The sequence below is a fragment of the Mytilus edulis genome, chromosome 7, assembly GCF_963676685.1.
Source record: "Mytilus edulis chromosome 7, xbMytEdul2.2, whole genome shotgun sequence".
NCBI classification, from domain to species: Eukaryota; Metazoa; Mollusca; class Bivalvia; order Mytilida; family Mytilidae; genus Mytilus; species Mytilus edulis.
This window is the reverse complement of record NC_092350.1, coordinates 17,171,420-17,185,433: the sequence shown is the minus strand read 5'-3', so window position 1 is coordinate 17,185,433 and position 14,014 is coordinate 17,171,420. Positions and strand designations below refer to the sequence as shown.

Genomic DNA, 14,014 nt, shown 5'->3' with positions numbered 1-14,014 from the left:
CACTTCCTCTCCTGTAATTCTTTATCAAAAATATTTATTTATTTTGGAATTTTGAAATGAAAAAGCTAAGAAATCTTAGTTTTGTTAATGTTCTCTAGGTTATCTCGTCTTCATTCTCTGACATATTCTCTGACATATTCTAGTCTGCCCTTTCATAAAATAGTGATTTTTTTTAGTGTTCTATCGAACTTTCGAAAAAAATACCTGATAACCGTTCAGACAAAAAAAATATGTTGAAAAAATCTTACAAATACAGCAAGTGATTCTTAATAGCTGTAAGATACATTTTTCTTTTAAAATACAACTTTTAAATCTTACGGGAAACTATTCCAAGCTTAACACTTTCACTGTAACCTCGCTCTAACTTATCCCCCATCCCCCCCAAAAAAAACCAAACAAACAAACCCGCAATACTATTGTCATTCTTATAGTCAGCACTCAATTTTTCACAAACAAATGTGTTTTAAGCTGCTAAAGACATATGATTCAAACGCTCAGAAAGTCCTTTCTTCTATATTTTTGCTCTCCATTTTTATACAAAACCTTTTACATTTTTATTTTATGGGTTATTGTTGAAGGTCGTACAATGACGTATGGTTGTTAACACATACTTTCTTTGGTTTCTTATGGAAATTTGTCCATTGACAACAAACATACAACATCATCTACTTTATATAAGTATTGTATAAATTACAACGTATTTTGGCGATCTTGCAAAATGATCGTAATCCCGAAAATCGTAAACATATTTTCTTATCTTAAAAGGGGGCAAGAAGGGTTCCATTAACAGGCCAATAAATAAAATCACAGTTAATTATAAAAAGAATAAAAAATAGGTTTTTTTTCTCTCATAATAACAGTAAACAGATTCATAACAATGTCAATTTCAAGAAAGCAGACAACAGTTAATTACTAGTAGTCAATAACAGTACAGCATCAATGATCTTGACTGAATATTTGCCACTTTTAACTAAAATATAAAGGCACAGAACCAGGACATAGGAGCACAGAACCAGGACCGTTTTTCTTATCACCAGCACATCGTCAGGACAATTCCGTTTAACGAACTTGCACGACTTTTGCAATTTTATATTGTTGTAATATACTTTGCATGGTACTTACGACGCATCAGAGAAAAATTAAGCAACAAAACAGTCGTTTTATTGCCGTTCTGATACAATGTAAACAAACCCACCAGCACAGAATCAGGACCCACCAGCACCCGTCAGGACCAAATCACCAGCACAGTACGTTCTCTCGCAGGACAACCATACCCACCGTGAATTTAGCATGTCATTTGGCTTCACACAACTAGATTCGTACATATCTTTATATACATGTTTTAAAATACAGTTCTCTGTGTCTAACAGTCTCAACCAGTAGGTTACCATTTTCACATATCTATTTACATACAAGGAGTAGAGTTGACAACCACATACCAGTGAAAAAAGAAAAACTATATAGGTGTCAGACCACCAATTACTCCCTCCAATTTAGAACGTATGTAAAAGTAGCCCTACTCTGACACAAAATAGTGCTTTTGATGTCCTTGTTTTCTTAAACTAACCAACAAATTTGAAGAAATGAAACTTTTGGTGAAAGAGAAATATATCTAGATCATTTTGAGCCAAAATTTACTTGTCTATGAGTTTGCATTAAAAATTGAGGATTAATGCGCTCCATAGTATACTAATTTTAGATTTCCAGAAAGACAGGTTTTTGTTTTTGAGTACCTCTATTTGATGGTAAGTTATTTTGTTAGAAGGCTTTAAAGGTATGGTGAAAATTGGCATGTAGAAAGCTGATACATGTACAATTAAGGATATACCTGGTTTCTATGAAGTTAAACTTAAGGTAAAATATTTAGAAAGCTGTGAAAATTGTAAAATTTGGTTGAACAGATAGGGATTTTTAATTGGTGGTCTGACACCTATATACAAACCAGTACCATTTTATATGAACATACATCTAAATAAATTGGGAATGTGTCAATGGGACACAGATGATGCTCCCGCTTGCATATCATTTAAAGTTTCTAACATTGAACATTGCCGCATAATTCATTGCCATTTGGTTGTAGTTGATATAACTACAATAAAAGCCATTTGGTTGTAGTTGATTTAACTACAATAAAAGACAAAGGAAGATAACTCCAATTTAAAAAAATTTACTATTTACAATTACATCATTGATATTTTTAGAACAGATATAGATTCCTGCATTTTTTTTTCATTTATAATTCGGCATAACTTTAATATCTTTCAAGTGAGGCCACAAAAATTCAAACTAGGTCTAGGGTTTGTGGTTATGATCATTGTGTATAAGATGCATATCATTTGGTTAAGGCAAACTTAAGTAAAAGAACGGAAACTAAAAATTCTGCAATTTTATAAATTTTTAAGGGGCATAAGTGTAATATAAATGCTACACACCAAATCATATAGTATCTTTGTTTAAGACAAAAGAAAAATTGGGAGTCATATGGCCAGCAACGAAACATTGTTACCAAAGTAGCAGTGTATCAAACATGCTGAACACACGCAACTGGTCTCTCAACACAACGCAGACTGCGTGCACGCCTGCCCAAGTTATGATGTACAAGATCACACATCACGTCATCATCTTGTTGCTATATATTAATACAATCTAGCACAATTCTCATTTCATCAGACTCGAGAACCAGAAAACATCATTATCACACCTTCATACACATTGATACATCACATTGAAAGACTCGTACAGATTTTCATTTTCCCCATACACAATAACTCAATGGAATCTTTTACCAACATCAGTAGACTAGTAAATACACAGACAGTCGACTCTTCCAGAGATCAGCTTACATATGCTGTTATCTCCACTATCATTTAAATAGCTTCATCTCCTGTACATAGTTTTAATCACATCTGTTCTCTGCACTGTTTTGATATAACTAAAATGTCAACTGGTTTTAAATAAATAGTCCACGTATATGCACCAGTTATTAATCATCCTTATTTATACCATAGGCGGATCCAGGGGGGGGGGGACCCGGGCCCGCCCTTTCGTGTGAAAAATTTGCTTGATTATATAGGGAATAACTGAAGCATGACTGGAGCGGCCCCCCTTAGGTCAACCAGAGCCCCCCTCCCCCTTTATGAAAAGTTCTGGATCCGCCACTGAATACAGATGGAAAACTGGAAAACTTAAAGAAGAAGAAAGTGAAACTAAGACGTCAGTATTGTATACTTATTGACTGGGTATGAGTGGAATAGTAAGTTTAATGTCCCGAAGAGCAACTATTGTCATGAGGCGTAGCCGAGGGCAAATAGTTGCATGTATCCGAGGGATAATAAACTTAATAATTATTCCACAAATATCCAGTCAGTAAGTGTTTTAAATAATATTATATCCAGAAAAAAAACCCAGACAATAAATAGCGGTGATAAATAAACTATCGTAATATAAAAAGCAGAACCAAGCCATAACGCTTTTATACTTCATAAATATGTTAAAAATTAATGCTAAGGCTATTTAGTAAAACTCCGCGAAATATAATGACGCTTGGAGTTGCGGTAAAATAGTTTCATAATGTAGCTTAGTTTTATGTTGCTCAAACTGAGACTACTGTAACAGTTATTCAAAGCTGAGATTCAAAGCTGAGACTACTATGTGTTATAAATCACCCTGTATAACCCCGATACAGATGAAACCGGACGTTGACGCGTTCGAATCGAACACATCGTGTAACACGGAGTTCAGAAAGTAAGAAATTAATACTTTTAAAGAAAATCCAATATTATTCTTCGGATATTTTGCTCCTATATATTCTTTGCCATAATACTCATTAGTTACTAAAAGGTTTTTCAAATATGTGGAATTTTTATATACAAACATCAAATAACGCACGACGATAAAAATGATAAAACGTGCTTGGTATTTTTAAATATTCAAAACTTAATGTTTCTTGTACCTCATAGTTTTTATAACATACATTTTTGAAAATTTCATAGTTAAAATTAACAAACTTATAAAGGTCGTATGTTTGTGTTGTGTCTAGAAACAAAAAAATACACGTTTTAAAGTGTCTTTATTTTCATGTTGTGTACGCTTCGTTGTAATTACACCTTTTTATACTGTACGCTTCGTTGACACAATATTGCGTTTGTCAATGAATTTTGCGTGTATGAAATAATGCTTTGATATAATTATAACCAATATGCATGTTTAAAAGATAAATAATTTACCACTATAACATGCAGACAGCAACCCATAATATCCGTTGTATTGTCGAAACACTCTTGGAGGTATTTTGTACATGTAAAAAAATCCTTATGTATATACGAAAGTTGAATTGGTAGAAATACATATATCGACAGATGCAAATATGACTAAGCATACAGATACACACGTCCGAATATCTAATTTGATAGCATTTTAGAAAATGTTTACCATACGACAGTCAATGTACGGTTAGGGGTGGGTTAGGTGCCCGCTAACATGTTTAATCCCGCCATATTCTGTATGTGCCTGTCTAAAGCCAGGAGCTTGTAATCAGTGGTTATATATATTTTTGTGTTCACTATTTTTTGCAAAAATTAGGCTGTTAGTTTTCTCTTATGAATTGTTTTACATTTGTCATTTCTGTGTGATTTTTTAGCTGACTATGCGGTATGGGCTTTGTTCATTGTTGAAGGCCGTACGGGGACCTATAGTTGTTCATTTTTGTGTCGTCTGGTCTCTTGCGAAGAGTTGTTTCAATACCACATCTTCTTTTTGATGTAGACGGCAATCAAAAACAATTAATGAATTATAGGCTTTTGGACTGAATCTCAGAGGCGGGTCCAAGGGGGTCATAGATTACAATAGAGTTACATTAAGGCTAGAGAATATGTGTATACAATGAACATGTAACTTACAGCCGTCAAAAGTTATACAGTTTCTTTAATGTAAAGATATAAAGATGAAGAGATACTTCTTAATATAAACTGAATTGCTTTCTTCGATTATGTTTTTTTTGTTTGATTACTTTTTAAGGTATAAAGATTATGCTTAGTTTCCTCGAACATTACAGTCTTTCTACTGTGATGCCAAAATCTACATGATTAGTAATTCTGGTACTTTAAGCACCTTGAAGTCTATAACCACCCATATGCATTTCATTCAAATTTTGACTTATTTCGGAGAAGACCAAAAGGACCATATTTATCATGTTTATATTCCCCAGTTATTTTGGCGTCATCGGTAAATTATGCAATTGAGCAAAGCATCAATTATCAACCATCAACCTAACCTTAGACATTTGCTTTGTTTCTTTTATCATGTCTTAATAGTTCTCAATAAAAAATTGAAACGTTTCACAGTTGATACTTAACAATTTCTGGACCCCTTTATTTGTTAATAACACGCCTACGTAATAGCTGATTGTTGGCTGAACGTTCAAGATAAGCACAAAGTAGCAACTCATACTACATGTAGGTCCTGGAAGGAGGCCCTCCGGAATTATGTCAGGGAAGTTTGGACTGCCACTGGATAAAATGAGGTATATTGAATAAGGACACAATGTTGCCTTTCAACAGGCCATTTATGGACCTCTCAAAAAGTTTTTCAAGGGTTCGTAAAGTACACGAGACATTGGATCGTATATTCCCATTCGTCCTTTGTCGATATTTTATGTATACTTCTTAATATTAGTCAGTCCGTACGCGTACGGTCCGACCGTATGAGTATTTTGAAAAAGTACGCATACGGCCAAGACCGTACCCGTACGGTCCAAATACTCAAACGGTCTGGAACATAATCACTGACTAATACTTTAGATACACATGATTTAACTTTTAGTTTTAATTCGCTTTGAAATAACTATCAGTTACTACAATTACTCCTTTGTCGATATTTTATGTATATGTTTTTTTGCCTTGTACCGACATTTTGAGTTGAGCCAATTGCAACTGTACAGGTTTTTTTTAAATGTTTTTTTTTATAAGTTGTGCTGTTACACCAGTGTCCCAGGTTAAGGAGAGGGTTTGGGGCTCACATGTTTAATCCCGCCGCATTTTTTTCGTGTCGGTCCTACGTCATGGGCCTGTATAACATAGGTTATATAGATCTGTCATTTTTTTTTTCTTCGATAAATAATCCATAAGTTATGAATAAATAACCGTTAGTTTTCTCGTTTTTATTTTTTCACATTATTTACATTGGTGTCTTTTATAGCCGACTCTATGGTATAGGTTTTCCTCACTTTTAAATGTTGTACATTGGACTATAATAATTGCTTTATTCACCCACTTCATTTAAACTTTGCTGGCAATCACACCACATCTAAAAAAACTTTATATGTATAAAAAAAAAAATAAAAAAAAAAACAACCCATAGATAAAGCAGTTGGAATGCCATCTAAGGCATTCGGCAAACTAAGTTCAACGAGTTCCTATGTCTGCTTTCGTCTATGCGAATTTGGACCAACATCAGCATATTGAAGAGCCTCAAATTGTGAAAAGGAAGTCATTAATGTTTTAATGACTGTTCTATACTTTTTGAAACTTTATTTCCTCTGGAATATATTTATTAACTGTTCATTTCATCTGGTATAACGTTGAAAGTCCCAATTTTCAATAGAAACATTCCTATCAGATGTACGCTGGTTAAACACTGCAATTTTGGCTTTGGTGACTGGTGATTTTTAAGTTCAACTATTCTGACTAATTTAACGGGTAACCATTTACAATATAATACAGAAAAAGGGTCGCCGACATCATCTCGAATACCTTGACAAAAAAATGATTTGTGACGGTTTTTGTCAACGAACTGTACAGTGTTTTTTTTAAAACGCACAACGAACGCGACACATTTAGTGGAACGAACAATACAGTAAGAGAAAACTTATTTACAATGATATTGCGTTTATTCTTAGTTCTAGGGAACATTTGAAGGCACGTAGTAATTCAAAGTATAGTTATTTGATATTGCTTAATGTATTAATACGCAAAGGTGTATGCACGAAAAGATATTCAGCATTGTTTATCTCATAAAACGTATGAAATTGCACCATGTCTGTGCGTTTTGCATCTAGCAGTTTTATCAAACGTTCTATGCAATATCTAAAACTAACAACAATTGTATAATTGAATAAATAAACTAGCATGCACATTGACATATTTATATATACTCAAATAAGTTCAAGAGAGGCATTCCAAATTGTTGTCATCCTAAATATTGTCCTGATTATCGCTTCGAACGCGTCAACGTCCGGTTTCATTTGTATCGGGGTTATACGGGGTGTAAATAGTAGTCTCAGTTCAAAGTCACATTGACATTATCGTACCACATGGAAATGGCGGGAAATATTAAACCAAGTAAGGTCATTTTAGTATTTCCGGTTCACGAGAAACACGTGTTCCAAGACAATAACATTGCACACCACATCTTGCTGAGCAAGTAAGTTTATAGTCCAAATAATTATGACGTCTGGCAAGGCTATTTTAATTTTCTTCTGGGACGCCTTCCTACGACATTTTATAGTCCAAATAATTATAGCCACTGTTTCTATTCTCTGAGTTTTCATGTTCTACACACGAGTAGCCTAAATGCGAAGTACTAATTCGTTTGCTTGTTACGGTAAAATGAGTAGTTTATAATTTTCAGACAGCCAATAAACCCCAATAGCCTTACAGGCTTACTCTTCTAGCTGCCGCTTGTAATGTATTGAAATTGTTTATCTAAGGTCACTACAGAAATTAATTACTTTAACAGATGTAGACCGTTATAATCGCGTCTTATCATGTGTGTAACTTGTATTAGTTGATCAGTTGTATTAAAACCATGAAACTGTGCAGACGACTTTATTACCTCTCTAGCAATTAGTAGCTATTTTATAATGGCGACGAGACAAATTGGATTAACAAATGAACAATTGGATTAATTAATAGTATTGATTAGTTCCATTATGGCATCAGCACTACCTGTGTTTCCACCTTTCAGTGTACATGAAAGTGCAGCTGATCAGCGCTGGAAAAAATGGACAAAACGACTTCAAAATTTACTTGTTGGAATGAATATCAAGGATAAAGTGAGACAAAGAGCGTTACTTTTGCATTACGCAGGGGAAGAAGTAAATGACATTTTTGATACCTTACAAGAAACTGGAGAGGATTACGATACAGCACTTACGAAGCTTACTGAATACTTTGCACCGAAGAAAAACGTTGAATACGAAATATATAAATTCCGTCAGGCAAAGCAAGAAACAAATGAAACAATGGATGCGTTTCATACAAAGTTAAGACAATTATCCGTCAACTGTGAATTTAATGATGACAATCGGGAAGTAAAATCTCAAATCGTTCAAGGATGTTCATCTTCAAGACTGAGGAGAAAAGCTTTAAGAGAAGATATGACTTTGGAACAATTGTTATCATCAGCAAGAGCTCTGGAACTATCTGAAAGACAAGCAAACGAAATCGAGAACAAAGAAGAGAAACTTGAGACCAACGCTTTACACAAGAAGAGAAATTTTCGGAAAAATCAACCAAGATATTTACAACAAGATAAGCGTCCGGAACAACGTGTGAATGACCAACGTGTGAATCGAAACAACAAATGTAGGAATTGTGGAGGTGAATTTCCACACCGAGGGAAATGTCCTGCTCAAGGAAAATCCTGCAACTTTTGTAAGAAGCCTAATCACTTTGAGAAGATGTGTAGGTCAAAAAGAAATAATCATACTAAACAATCTGTCAATACGCTAGAGAATTCAGATTTTGAAAACAATTTCGAATGTCAAACAAAGATAGATAGTAGTTCAGATGATGAATATGTTTTCGGACTACAGGCAGAATCGCTAAAAGGAACCGTGAATTCTATCAAACGTGAACAACCAAGAATTGTGTCAAAATCAATGAATCGGACATCAACGTTCTTATCGACACTGGATCAAGTATCAATGTAATTGATGAGGATACCTACAACAGGATGAAGATAAAACCAAAATTGATAGCTACAAAGACCAAAGTTTTCGCATATGGATCTCATCAAAACTTAGAATTCGTGGGAAAGTTTGACACTGTAATTGAAACGAGAAATAAGCTAACACGTGCAACTGTTTATGTTTCTAAAGGGACAAGCGGTAATTTACTGTGTTATGATACGTCATTAGAACTACAGATAATCCCGCAAATATCGAGGCTCTCAACAGGGAACAAACACGAACAATTGTGTGAACAATATAAAGATATATTTCATGGACTGGGCAAACTTAAAGAAACGCAAGTGAAAATTCATGTTGACAAAACCGTAAAACCTATAGTCCAGCCACATAGAAGGATACCGTTTCATATAAGGAAACAGGTAGAAACCGAACTTGAAAGGTTAGAGCGGTTAGACATTATAGAAAGGGTACATGGACCAACTCCCTGGGTATCGCCTATAGTTGTAGCACCCAAACCTAAAAGTCCAGGTGAAATAAGAATATGCGTAGATATGAGACTACCAAATCAGGCAATACAACGAGAGAGACACATAACTCCAACTATAGATGATCTAATAGTTGACCTTAATGGAGCAAAGGTATTTTCCAAAATGGACCTTTTAAACGGGTACCATCAGTTAGAACTTACACAAGAGTCACGAAATATTACTACTTTCACAACACATGTTGGACTAAGAAGATACAAACGTCTAAGCTTTGGAGTCACGTCTGCTGCTGAAATATTCCAGAATACGCTGAGTACAGCATTAGAAGGTCTTAACGGGGTGAGAAATATCTCCGATGACATAATTGTGTTTGGAGCATCTCAAGACGAACATGATACACGACTGACAGCCTTATTTCAACGTATAAACGAAAAAGGTTTAACACTTAACAAAAAGAAATGCGAATTTAATAAAGACAGCTTGGAATTTTATGGACACATATTCAGTTCGAAAGGAATATCAGCAGATCCGAGAAAAGTTGAAGCAATTCGTAACACCAATATACCGAGTGACATATCGGAAGTACGTAGTTTTTTAGCGATGACTAACTACGTTGGAAGATTTATACCAGAATATTCTACAATAACCGAACCATTAAGACGTTTAACTAAGCAAGGAGTGACATGGACATGGACTTCAGAACAACAACAATCGTTTGATGCACTTAAACAGGAATTAATGAACAATAGGATAATGGCTTATTTTGATCCAAGAAAGGCCACTGTTCTTATAGTTGATGCAAGTCCAGTAGGTGTTGGTGCGTTACTTACTCAGGATGGCAGAGTTAACGCATACGCAAGCCGTGCGCTTAGTGATGTAGAAAAACGATATAGTCAGACAGAGCGAGAAGGACTAGCCATAGTATGGGCTATAGAACACTTTCATCTTTACCTGTACGGACACAAATTTACACTCGTTACCGATCATCAACCACTGGAATGTATTTTCAACAATCCAAAATCGAAACCGCCAGCGAGAATTCAAAGATGGAGATTAAGACTGCAAACGTATAATTTCGATGTTAAGTACAAATCAGGAAAATCAAATGCCGCAGACTACATGTCAAGACATCCGAATATTAACGAAGCAAATCGAACAGATCATTCCGAGGTAGCAGAAGAATTCGTGAATTATATATCAGAGAACGCAATACCGAAAGCAATGACAATTGAAGAAATTGCATTAGAGTCCGAAGCCGATATGAATATTCAGTATGTTATCAAGGCCGTGAAATCGGGAAACTGGGAAAATTCATATGACAATAAATCTCTTGATACATTTGCTCGTTTAAAGAACGAATTAACGACAGTGAACACAGATAAAGGAGAAATATTGATGCATGATAATAGAATTGTCATTCCGCACAAACTTACAGACCGAGTTATAACATTGGCACACGAAGGTCATCAGGGAATTGTGCGAACAAAACAGTTACTACGGGAAAAAGTTTATTTTCCTGGTATAGATAAACGTGTAGAAGATACATGTAAAGCTTGTATTCCATGTTTAGCAGCTACGCCAAAGAAAACTTTTGAACCGTTAGCTATGTCAAAACTACCAGAGGCACCATGGACATATCTTAGCATGGATTTCTGTGGACCATTTCCTAGTGGACATTATCTCATGGTGATAATGGATGAGTATTCACGATATCCAGTTGTAGAAACACTAACAACAATTTCTGCAAAAGCGGTTATACCACTACTTGACAAAGTATTTTCAACATTTGGAATACCGAATATAGTAAAAACCGATAATGGAAGCCCGTGGCAAGGAAAAGAATTCAGAGACTTTGCGACATATATGGGATTTACGCATAGAAAAATAACACCATTATGGCCTCAGAGCAATGCAGAGTGCGAACGATTTATGCGAAGCATTGGAAAATCAATCAGAGCAGCACACACGCAACATCAAAATTGGAAACAGGAAATGTTTACATTCCTCCGTAATTATAGAGCGACAAAACACGCCACAACGGAAGTTTCACCAGCAAAACTTTTATTTGGGAGAAATATCAAAACCAAATTACCAACTTTAACACAAAAATATGACGACAAAGAAATTCGAGAAACTGACGAGAGGAAAAAGGATAAAATGAAGGACTATGCAGATACAAGAAGAAATGCCGAACCGTCAAATTTACAAATTGGTGACACTGTATTGGTCAAGCAAGACAAACAAAACAAACTCTCAACTCCGTATAACTCAAATCCATACAAAATAGTTGAAAGGAATGGTACAATGTTAACAGCTAAAAGAGATAATGGACACACGATCACTCGAAATTCTTCGTTTTATAAGCAAGTTAAAATACCACTGACAATTGTAAATGAAGAAAAAAAAGGAGAAGAACCAGCAACACAACTCAGGACGTCAGGAAGAATAAACAAAACACCGGCGTACTTAAATGATTATGTAAAGTCATGTTATGTAAAGTAATGTGTAGCTAGTGAACAGGCATAATAATCCTGAGCTCACATTTAACTAGGCATCACGCTTAGTATTTATGATCAAGTGAATAAGTTTTAATTTTCTGCGTATCGTATGATGTCTTTAGTACTATTTAGACTGATAATACCAAAGAATTTTACACATTAATTCAGTTGTGATTCATTCATTCATTCATGATATTAATTGCTATGTTTACCGCACTGAGAACTGTGTATACAACATTTGGACATTATTACACCGCTGTTTTATGGACATCGTTAATGTATTAAAGAAAAATAATTTTATGGCTAATTTCACAATTCATTAATTTTATTTCATTTTATTATTCTACTGACTGATAAAGATTAAATCTAGAAAGGGAGAGATGTAATGTATTGAAATTGTTTATCTAAGGTCACTACAGAAATTAATTACTTTAACAGATGTAGACCGTTATAATCGCGTCTTATCATGTGTGTAACTTGTATTAGTTGATCAGTTGTATTAAAACCATGAAACTGTGCAGACGACTTTATTACCTCTCTAGCAATTAGTAGCTATTTTATACCGCTGTGAAACCATAAATTGTGTCCGAACATACATGTATCCACAGTCGCTTGAATTTTAGTGATATACACAAATGTATGTATGAAAAAAAAAAAAATACTGTTAGAGTGGGGTGCTCATTTTCGCCACATCTTTCCATGTTTTCTACAGTTTATGTTCAGGTCTAAATGTATTTGAAGTATACTGATATTTCTATATGAAGATAGCTTCAAATGCAAAATATACTTAAGCTTGAAAACAGGTTTGTTTTAAGGAAATCATCTGAAAAGTTAGCTAAAAGGGTGTTTGAAATTTCCGGATGTTTTGTCAATGGGGGACACATATTCGCCGTTTTTACACATCTATTTAAAACCAAATAACCGCAGCTTTTAACAATTTTTATCAAATCAATTGCATTATAGATGAATAGCAGACATTTCAAAGGTATAAAGAATTCAAAATTAGGGCATTCAGTCAAATATTTACTTAGAAATACTTCTTTGAAATCGTGTTTTTTATTCAGGAAATTGTCCGAAAATCGTTGTCCGTTTTTAGGTCATTTTCGGTAGGAGCCACAATTTTGTCTCAGTTTAAAAAAATATTATATTTGTTATAAAAATATAATTTACAGGCACATTTCTTCCATTTCAGCCATCCTTTGAAATTTTTACACCTCAAAATCCTTAAACGGCGAAATTGTGTCCCCGGCGAAAATGAGCACCCCACTTTATATGTATAATAACATATAACAGTATTTTTTTTTATCTTTTTTTCATAACAGTATTTTTTTTCTTTTTTTTTCATACATATATCACTAAAATTCAAGCGACTGTGATGTATCACAATGACCTAATTTAAGAGTAGCTGCAGAACCGTAGCTCTTAGGTCCTTATGTTATTTTTTGACTATTTGCGGAAGCTGCGGAACCGTAGCTCTTAGGTCCGTATGTTATTTTTTGACTATTTGCGGACCATAGAAATAGTCAAAAAATAACATAAGGACCTAAGAGCTACGGTTCCGCAGCTAATTTAAGAGATAGGGGAAATTCGCCTAATTGCGGACAGTTTCTGTATTCCCCAGAACCGAGAGTTCCATTACGCTAATTGCGGACATGTAGATGGTACAAGTGCATCTATAGTCTAGAGGGGTTGCAAATGGATGATTTCCCGCTATTTAAAGCTCGTTTAATTTCATTGGTTGGTATATAATTGTGAGGAAACGCAAACATGTGGAGTAGTGTTGATGCGGACAGCATGTCTGTCAAATGCGGACATCTGTTACACTGAAATATGACTAATTCTTTAGTTTAATGCAAATTGTGACTTGCAATAATTGTTACTTACTGTACCACATGTCACATCTCAGCAATTCATCATGATTCAATCATGGCGATTGCAGTTTAGATAAAATAATAAACTAAAGATCTCATTATTTTTGTATTTTTTGTATTTTTTGGGGACTGCCCTAACGCAATTTTGATATGAGAAAACGTATAAAAACGGTTTCCAAGGACAAAATTGTAATATCAACATATTCAAAAGTACTGATAAACACGTTCCTCGAACACGAGGTGCAGTGGAGG

At 34.6% G+C, this 14,014-nt stretch overlaps 1 protein-coding gene across 6 annotated transcripts in view; it reads left to right on the top strand.

Annotated features, from left to right (window-relative positions):
• LOC139480884 (trifunctional purine biosynthetic protein adenosine-3-like) overlaps window positions 1-14,014 on the top strand; it is a 483,263-nt gene that overhangs the window by 33,711 nt on the left and 435,538 nt on the right. For 5 of the 6 annotated variants that reach the window (XM_071263820.1, XM_071263815.1, XM_071263818.1 and 2 more), the window contains exon 1: window positions 7,329-7,419. The exons of the other annotated variant lie outside the window; for it this stretch is intronic. The gene's annotated coding sequence lies outside the window, so the exon portion shown is untranslated. Of the gene's footprint in view, window positions 1-7,328; window positions 7,420-14,014 lie in introns of those variants that run through there. 6 annotated transcript variants of the gene reach the window in all.